At 39.0% G+C, this 7,591-nt stretch overlaps 1 long non-coding RNA gene across 2 annotated transcripts; it reads right to left on the bottom strand.

Moving 5' to 3' along the window:
* Positions 1–434: 434 nt before the first annotated feature.
* LOC125268721 lies at positions 435–6,491 on the bottom strand. 2 transcript variants are annotated; one of them, XR_007184958.1, is made up of 3 exons: positions 6,020–6,491; positions 4,891–4,982; positions 435–1,648 (listed from the first exon to the last, which is right to left on the bottom strand). It is a non-coding gene; the product is annotated as an uncharacterized LOC125268721 (long non-coding RNA). The 2 variants fall into 2 exon arrangements; XR_007184957.1 differs by having other exon boundaries at positions 4,891–4,979.
* Between the last annotated feature and the right edge of the window lie 1,100 nt (positions 6,492–7,591).

Here is a 7,591-nt window from a genome sequence, read left to right as displayed (position 1 = left end):
GAGCACGGAACTTTAACCTCAGGCAACTCCAGAGGGACCAACCCTGCAATTAGTGCACTGGAAATCACTGTGGATGGCAAACACATAATAAATACTAAGCACACAGCATCTGTGGCCTACAGAGAAGAATGTGATTAATTCATTTAACATTACTTCTGTCATTTTGCAGTCCCACTGGACACAACGGTGAGCATGCTTGCAGCACCAACACATTAAATACTACTAGATATGTGTACATGCAGTTTAATAATCTGTTGGTAATCCAACTGATAGGTACATGTCACATGATCCATCAGAAATCATTCTAATATGCTGATTTGGTGCTCAAGAAACATTTATTTTTATAAATGTTGAAAACAATTGTGATACGTTGTGATACAGTGATACACTTTTTTTTATAAGTTTGAAATAGAAATCTTTTGTTACATTGTAATTGTCTTTACTGTCATTTATAATGTTGTTTTTACTGTCATTTATAATGTAATTTAATGTAATAAAAGTATTAATTTCTTTACAAAAATCTTTTATTTTTGAATGGTAGTGTGTACACCTATATATAGCTGAGTATCTATATATTTAACGGTTTAACCAGAAGACCCACTTTACAGACAGTCTGACCTGGTGGTCCCAGTTCACAATGAATGTGCAAGAACCATTTGCGGAGGTGCACATTTGCAGGTGTGACTGTGGCTACGTGTGTGTGCCTCCAAGTTATATTTGCACTCTGAGATACTGCTCATCCAATCTCTTCATCTCCTTTTTAAGTAGGGCACTGAGGTGCTTTTCTTGTGGGGAGTCTAATTCTCTCTCCCTGCTTCTCTGTTCTTTCTGATGACTGCAGCAGAAGCAAAGTTTGAATGTGTTCTGGTTGGACTCCAGCATGTTAGACTTGCCTGATCTTTAAACCCCTATAATACTTATAGCTAGAAGCTACAACATCAAAGAACCGTTAACTCCATCTGAGCTCTTCTTCAGCAACCTCCAATAACGCCTTCACAGTTGCCATCTGCCTCTCTTTCCTTTCTTCAGTCTCTCTCTATCTCTGTCAACTACTCTGGACAGCTGGAGTGCTCGGTCTATCCTCCTGTTACCCTGCGAAAACCAGAAACACCTGACTGGTTTTCCGAACTCTTCTCTGCCCGGTCCTGCTGTGATTCAGGAGGCCAGGAAACAGACAGGCAGGTCTTCCCTTCTGAGTGATTTATGGAGGTTCTCAGATGTGTGAAATGCCTACCGCATTACGGGTATCGAAGGAAGCAGTGCAGAGATAGGAACGAGAGGGAAAGAGATGTCCTCAGAGAAGAGGAAAATGCTGATATTAAATGTCTCCTCTGTTTTCCAATCTTTCCTTGCGCTGTCCTTACCTTCTTTGTTCAATCTATCCTCTAAGGCATTCCTTCCCTCATTTCTCTCCCCACGTCCCTCCTTCCCTCCATTTAATTCTTCCTTTCCTCTCTCCTCCACTTTTCCTCTGACAGTCTCTTCATAGATTCCATCAATCATCCTGAATCTGGGTGACGGTGCTCCGCTGGGCCATGGCAGGGCTCTTAGTGGATGGTGACGGGGAGCAATTGCCCTAGCCTTGAAGAGAACCACAGCAACAGTGAGTCTTCACATCCCATAGCATCCGGTTTAATGTTTAGGTCACCTTGGAGACAGGAAGAGGAGGGGTGTGTGACGAAAAGAATCAGGGAGAATCAAAGAACACTGCTGAGAGTAATCAGAAACCATATGCCAAAAGGTTTAAATGTGGAATATTGCAAAGCGAAAAAGGAATAACGTTAGCTGAGACTTACTTTAATGATCTTGGCGAAACGAAACAGTTTACAACAATGCTCGTATATTTTGATTGGGACAATTAGCTTAGAAGGAAGCTTAGGGTACGTGTCAAGCAGCTTGCTGTGAACAATATGCTATTTGGCATTTAGCGGACACATTTCACCCATCTTAGTATCTCAGTGTGCCAGATGCAGGAACAGTCTGCCTCAAGCTTTCAGGAATTAAATGCCTTGCTAAACAACACAATGTTTAGACAGTTGTTTCTGTTGCTCTCCAAATCACAGGATGCCCCCTGCTGGGATTGAAGCTGTAACCTTTTGCCATCTAGTCTCTGTTCCTAAAATAAATAAATGAATAAAAAAGCACAGCTGGGCATTAGAATATGTTGCATTTTAGATACTGGGCTCCAGAATGGAATTTCCTTGGAGACTTTTTTTGGTCCACCAGAAAGCACTGGTTTTGCAAGGGAATAGCATGTCTTTGTGGGTCTACCACCAAATCCTTACATAACTAAACATTATAACCCCCTGAAAAAAGATCTGACAAACGACTAGGTGAAAAAAGTCTGCCATCTTTGAGAATGGGTTCATTCACATCAACATGGCATTTTTAAAATCGTAGAGGTGCAAAAAAAAATACATATAACGCACACGGTAATCAGTCACAAAAGAAAATCTATTTTACAATTACGGCTGTTCATTTTTAAGCAATTAGACGACTAATCACACATTTATTAATAAAACAAATAATAAAGAGCCTTTAATGCCTACATAGCTTAATCAGCGCTCAAGCGCACAAATAAAGCTTGCCACAGCGCACCGCCAGAAGTACAGCATGGAGGCCGCTTTAACATTTTAATAGTTTATTGATAAACTAGTGATTTCTGTATTTTCAGCTGCACTCATCTATGGATGCAACTATATGCATGTTTCATATGGATTACATAACCTGAGAATATTTGTTTTTCCATTTGAACTGGTTCATTTAAAAGTAGACATTTCACTTACTATTGATATATTTTTCATGTCTGTGAGGCAAGTTTACTTGGAGTTTCGGTTCTTCTTCTTTTTTTTGGCACTCTCAAATTCACAGAGAGAGACAGCAAAAATCGCACCCTGTTTGCTTTCATTATTTTACAAAAGCACAACGTTTTGTTGTTATTGTGAGTGCACACAAATAAAAGCAGACTCTTCACATATTCAAAAGATGTATTACTCTTATATGAATGACCAAAATTGACTAAGTATTTTAAGTGCAAGTGATCGCACCAGCGCCTCGATGTTAGCTGTCATGCAGTAAGCGCACTATTCTTCAGCTTTCATACTCCGCACAAATGCTTGAATAGTGCACATTTTTCTAGGTTAATGTTAAAACGAGCTGCCATGTAAAGTTGCTACTACTTACATGTTTCAGATGATAAGCCATATTTGATGTTGATGAATGATAGGCGAGCATTTGGATGTACTGATGTACTGTAATTACCACATAGACCAGCCGTTAACAATCTGTCCATCACAGATTGCGTGACTTCGCCACTTCCTGTGATTTTTTCCCTAAGTGACTAATACAATTTTGGTCGACTAAGCCTTGACTAACGGTTAGTTGACTATTAGGGGGCAGTCCTAGTTACAATCCAGTTTAACTTTTTAGGAGGGATTATTTAGCTACTAGCCCATGTTATTTGGTACTCAGGATAACAATGTATCTGAAGTAATACATACATCATAGACAAACATGAGGAATGAGGGAAAGAAACTGTTTCAGCAGGTTTTGACACTGTAACCCTGGGTTCCAACTGTAATTTGGCTAACATGACAGCTACTCAATAACGTCAATAATTAAAGCATGCATTTGTATGTTTCCTGTGGCCAGTCTGTCAAAGGTGAGCAGAGCAGATTGATGCGTGGCACTTGTTTGGCCCTCTGCTGCAGTGGTGCAGTACTGTGCGCGCACACCTCAGGCGTGAAATCACAGCAGGTGGCTGCAGTTTCTGTGGGACTTCAGAGTGGCCGAGTGCCAACATGAATAAATGCCAGAGCACGAGGGCAAAGGACCCAGGGGAGACATTTTGTTGTTTGTTTGTTTTTTTATTTAAGACATCAGTGAGTGTCTTTTAGTGAATGATTGTGTGTTTGAATGTATGTGTCTAACTCAGAATTAATAAATAAAAAATTAGGTATGTATTTAAAGTGATATGTCTTGAAACTTGAAATGAAACAAAATTTTAAATGTCACCAGAGTGCACCCTGCTTTATTTTTTGACATTTACTGTATATCAAGAATAATTTATTTATTGTATCTGTAATAAGATCTGCAAAGGTTTTGTCAAAGAAGGCCCAGTCTTTGAAACTCCTGAGATAGATCAATTTCATAAAAGTCAAGAGCTCCTAAAAATCAATATTTAATTATTACACTTAGTTTTCAACACACATGCCTCAGCATAATCCCAAGACAACATCTCAACAGCAAACACATAGCCATCCGTTCACCGTTTGTGTGTGTGCGTGTGTGTGTGTGTGTGTGTAATTTATAGTACTTATAAAAGTCTTAAAGCAAAGAAAATTACAAAATATCACATCTAAATAAAACTGCATTAAAATTTCAATTAAAGATGGACCTCTGGACCTGCAACCTTCATTAAACCTGGAGTTTATTGAGGATTTGTTAATTAATGGTCTGAAATAGTACTTAGTGATTATTAATAGATAAACAGTAGCAAATAAAAAGTAATATAAACAAATTTTTAAAATTCATAAATATTTTAAATACATATAATGCCAAAATGGTTTTGATAATACTATGGTTAAAGGGAAAATTCACTCAAAAATGAAAATTTGGTGTACACAAGATGTAGAGGTGTACACAAGATGTCTTTTTTCTTCATTTGAACAGTAGAGGTGTCTTTTTTTTCTGCATTTGAACAGTAAAGAAGATTTTTAGCTGAAACCATGGTCCTTGGTGATTCATATGTGATTCAAATCAATGGCTACCATCACTTTGAGAGTCAAAAAAAACATACAGGAAAAACAAAATGAATACCTGTGGCTCCTGATGATACACTGAGGTGTTATGAATTGAAACGATCGCTCTGAATCTTATTTATAATATTACCTGTTATCCACAGCCTCGGCAAACAGTCCTGAACGTGTTCATGGCAGTCTGGAGTGCGAGCTTCCTGTTGCTTTATGAAGTATACTGTTCTACTGAGGAAAAAAAAAAAAAAGTTACCAGTACATCTTGGATGGCCTAAGGGTGAGTAAATTAATGGGGTTCCATATGCCCTAAAACCCAGAAACCATTGAAACACTGCAAACTGGAACATGAATTTACACTGTACTAAAAAATAAATATAAATGATCAAAAACACAATAATGCTGAAAACACTTTGTGCTTTGGACCTTTTAGAGAATTTCATCTTTTCATTAAGGTCAAACACACAATCTCTCCATTTCAGTTTCTTTTTCTTCCTGAGAAGGACGAGAGCAGTACAGTACGTGCAATAACATCTTCATGAGACTCAAGAGACGAGCGAAGTGGGTGGAATCTCACAGACAAGCACAAGACAGAGCCACTATATAGATTCTCTGATTTCATTTCCTCTCCTGCTGGTGTTCTCCCATTCCGCTCAAACCTTCTTCCCCTATCGTTTAGACTCTATCACGCAATCTCTATTAATCTGAAAGGGTGAACCTCTTCACAGGAGTAATTTAACAGCCAGTTTATGTGTCGTCGTCCTGTGGAGATGACAGCGCTGTGTATGAATACTAGGGAAAAATAAAGGTGGTCGTTTAAAGATTTGACTGGTGTTAGATCAGCTGATTTTCCAAAGGTTACATCTGTCTGAGAGCTCACTGGGGAATGCAGCGTGTGCAAAATATTCTAGAATGCAAGTTTCAGAGGATCAGCAGCATTTTATAGGCAAAAAAAAAAAAAAATTCCAAGCCATTTGCACACTTGCTTGCTGAATCTGGTATTAGAAGACCCTTCTGAGATGTCTTTTGTACTTGTACTTGTAATTTGTTGTTCTATAGTCAATAAAAGTGACAGATTCTGGTCTCAAATTCCAGCTTCTCAACCAGAAAAGTTTTCTGACTGACTATTCTTGGTTCTGATCTAGTATTACAAATTAAAGTTTATGATCCAGTAACAGAACTTCAGTGTTAGCGCCACTTTTGATCTACAATTTGAGTTTAAAGGGATAGTTCACCCAAAAATGAAAACAATCCCATGATTTACTCACCCTCAAGCCATCCTAGGTGTATGACTATCTTCTTTCAGATGAACAGAATCCGAGATCTATTTAAAAATATCCTTTGTCCTCCAAGGTTTATAATGGTAGTGAATGGTAGGCCAAATTCTGGACAGAAAATATCCATCCATAAGGGATGCGTTTTTGTAAGAAAAATATCCATATTTAAAACGTTATATATATTCAAACAACTAGCTTCCGGCGAAAGACCGCACGCAGAATGAGCAAGTCGACTTGCGTCAAATGAGTAATCCTCTGACGCGACGTATGACGCGGGATGTAGGAGTAACATAAGCTTAGACACCTCTCACGGTTCAAACAAATACGGCTGGGCAACAAACTCAGGCTCCTCTTCTCTCATATCGAAACCCTTCGACATTTCTCTTTAAAATTTCTCATTTTAAACTTCTAATTCGTGACCAGTATTTTGTTCTGCTCTCTCCTCTGCGCCTCCGCGTGCGTCATTGCGTCATCGCGTCAGGTCAAAGGTTGCTCTTCTGCCCTAATTGACGTGCACAGTATGCGTACAGTCATCCGCCGGAAGCTTGTTATTTGAATATATAAAGATTTAAATATGGATATTTTTCTTACAAAAACACATCCCTTTGCTTCAAAAGGCCTTTATTAACCCTCCTGAGTGATATGGATTTTTTTTTTTTTTATGGATGGATGCATTTTTTCTGTCTTCAGAATTTGGCCTACCATTCACAACTGTTATAAATCTTGGAGGACTAAGGATATTTTTAAATATATCTCGGATTGTGTTCATATGAAAGAAGATAGTCATATACACCTAGGATGGCTTGAGGCTAAGTAAAGCTTGGGCTAATTTTCATTTGAAAGTGAAATAATCCTTTAACAAAGATGAATAAATAATGTAACAAATGTATTGCTAAAACATTAACATCTCAGGTTACACATGTATGGTTCCCTAATGCTGCGTTCACACCGAACGCGTCTGGGGCGTCTGAGGCGTCTGATTTACATGTTAAGTCAATGTAAACGCGCGTCTAGGTGTCCTGCGGCGCGAATCAAGCGTCTAGCGCAGCGCGAATCGGACGTTGATGCGCGAATGGCACGGCGCGAATTGAGCGTCTGACGCCCAAATGCCCGAGTTGAAAAATCTGAACTTTGGCGTAAATTCGCGGCGCGTTAACCAATCAGGGACTCTGCTTTGGTAGTAACGTGTTTATGATGTGATCAGCAGTGGAGACCAGAACAAAGATGTCGCTGTGTGTGGCCACCCTGAGCTCTATGATGTGTCATTATATTTTTATCGAGACAGGAATAAAAAGGACCTTACCTGGAAGAGAATAAGTGAAGAAATCTGACAATCTGGTTATTTGTAAAACTTTTTGCATGATTTTAGCCGTTGATACTAGCCCACCTTCTAGCTAGCAAAAGTCGGCCGGCATAACCGAGTTAAATTGCCTCTACAGGTTTCCAACTGACGAGATTATGTGTTTATTCAGAGGATCTGTGCAGAAAGAGATGAAAGCCCCTCCCATGACGCGAATTCGCGTCTGAACACACTTTGTTTAGACGCGCGAATTGAGCGAATTT

This window comes from Megalobrama amblycephala, linkage group LG5 (assembly GCF_018812025.1).
Source record: "Megalobrama amblycephala isolate DHTTF-2021 linkage group LG5, ASM1881202v1, whole genome shotgun sequence".
Lineage (NCBI taxonomy): Eukaryota > Metazoa > Chordata > Actinopteri > Cypriniformes > Xenocyprididae > Megalobrama > Megalobrama amblycephala.
The sequence above is the reverse complement of the archived record's forward strand: the minus strand, read 5'-3'. Positions and strand labels throughout refer to the sequence as shown.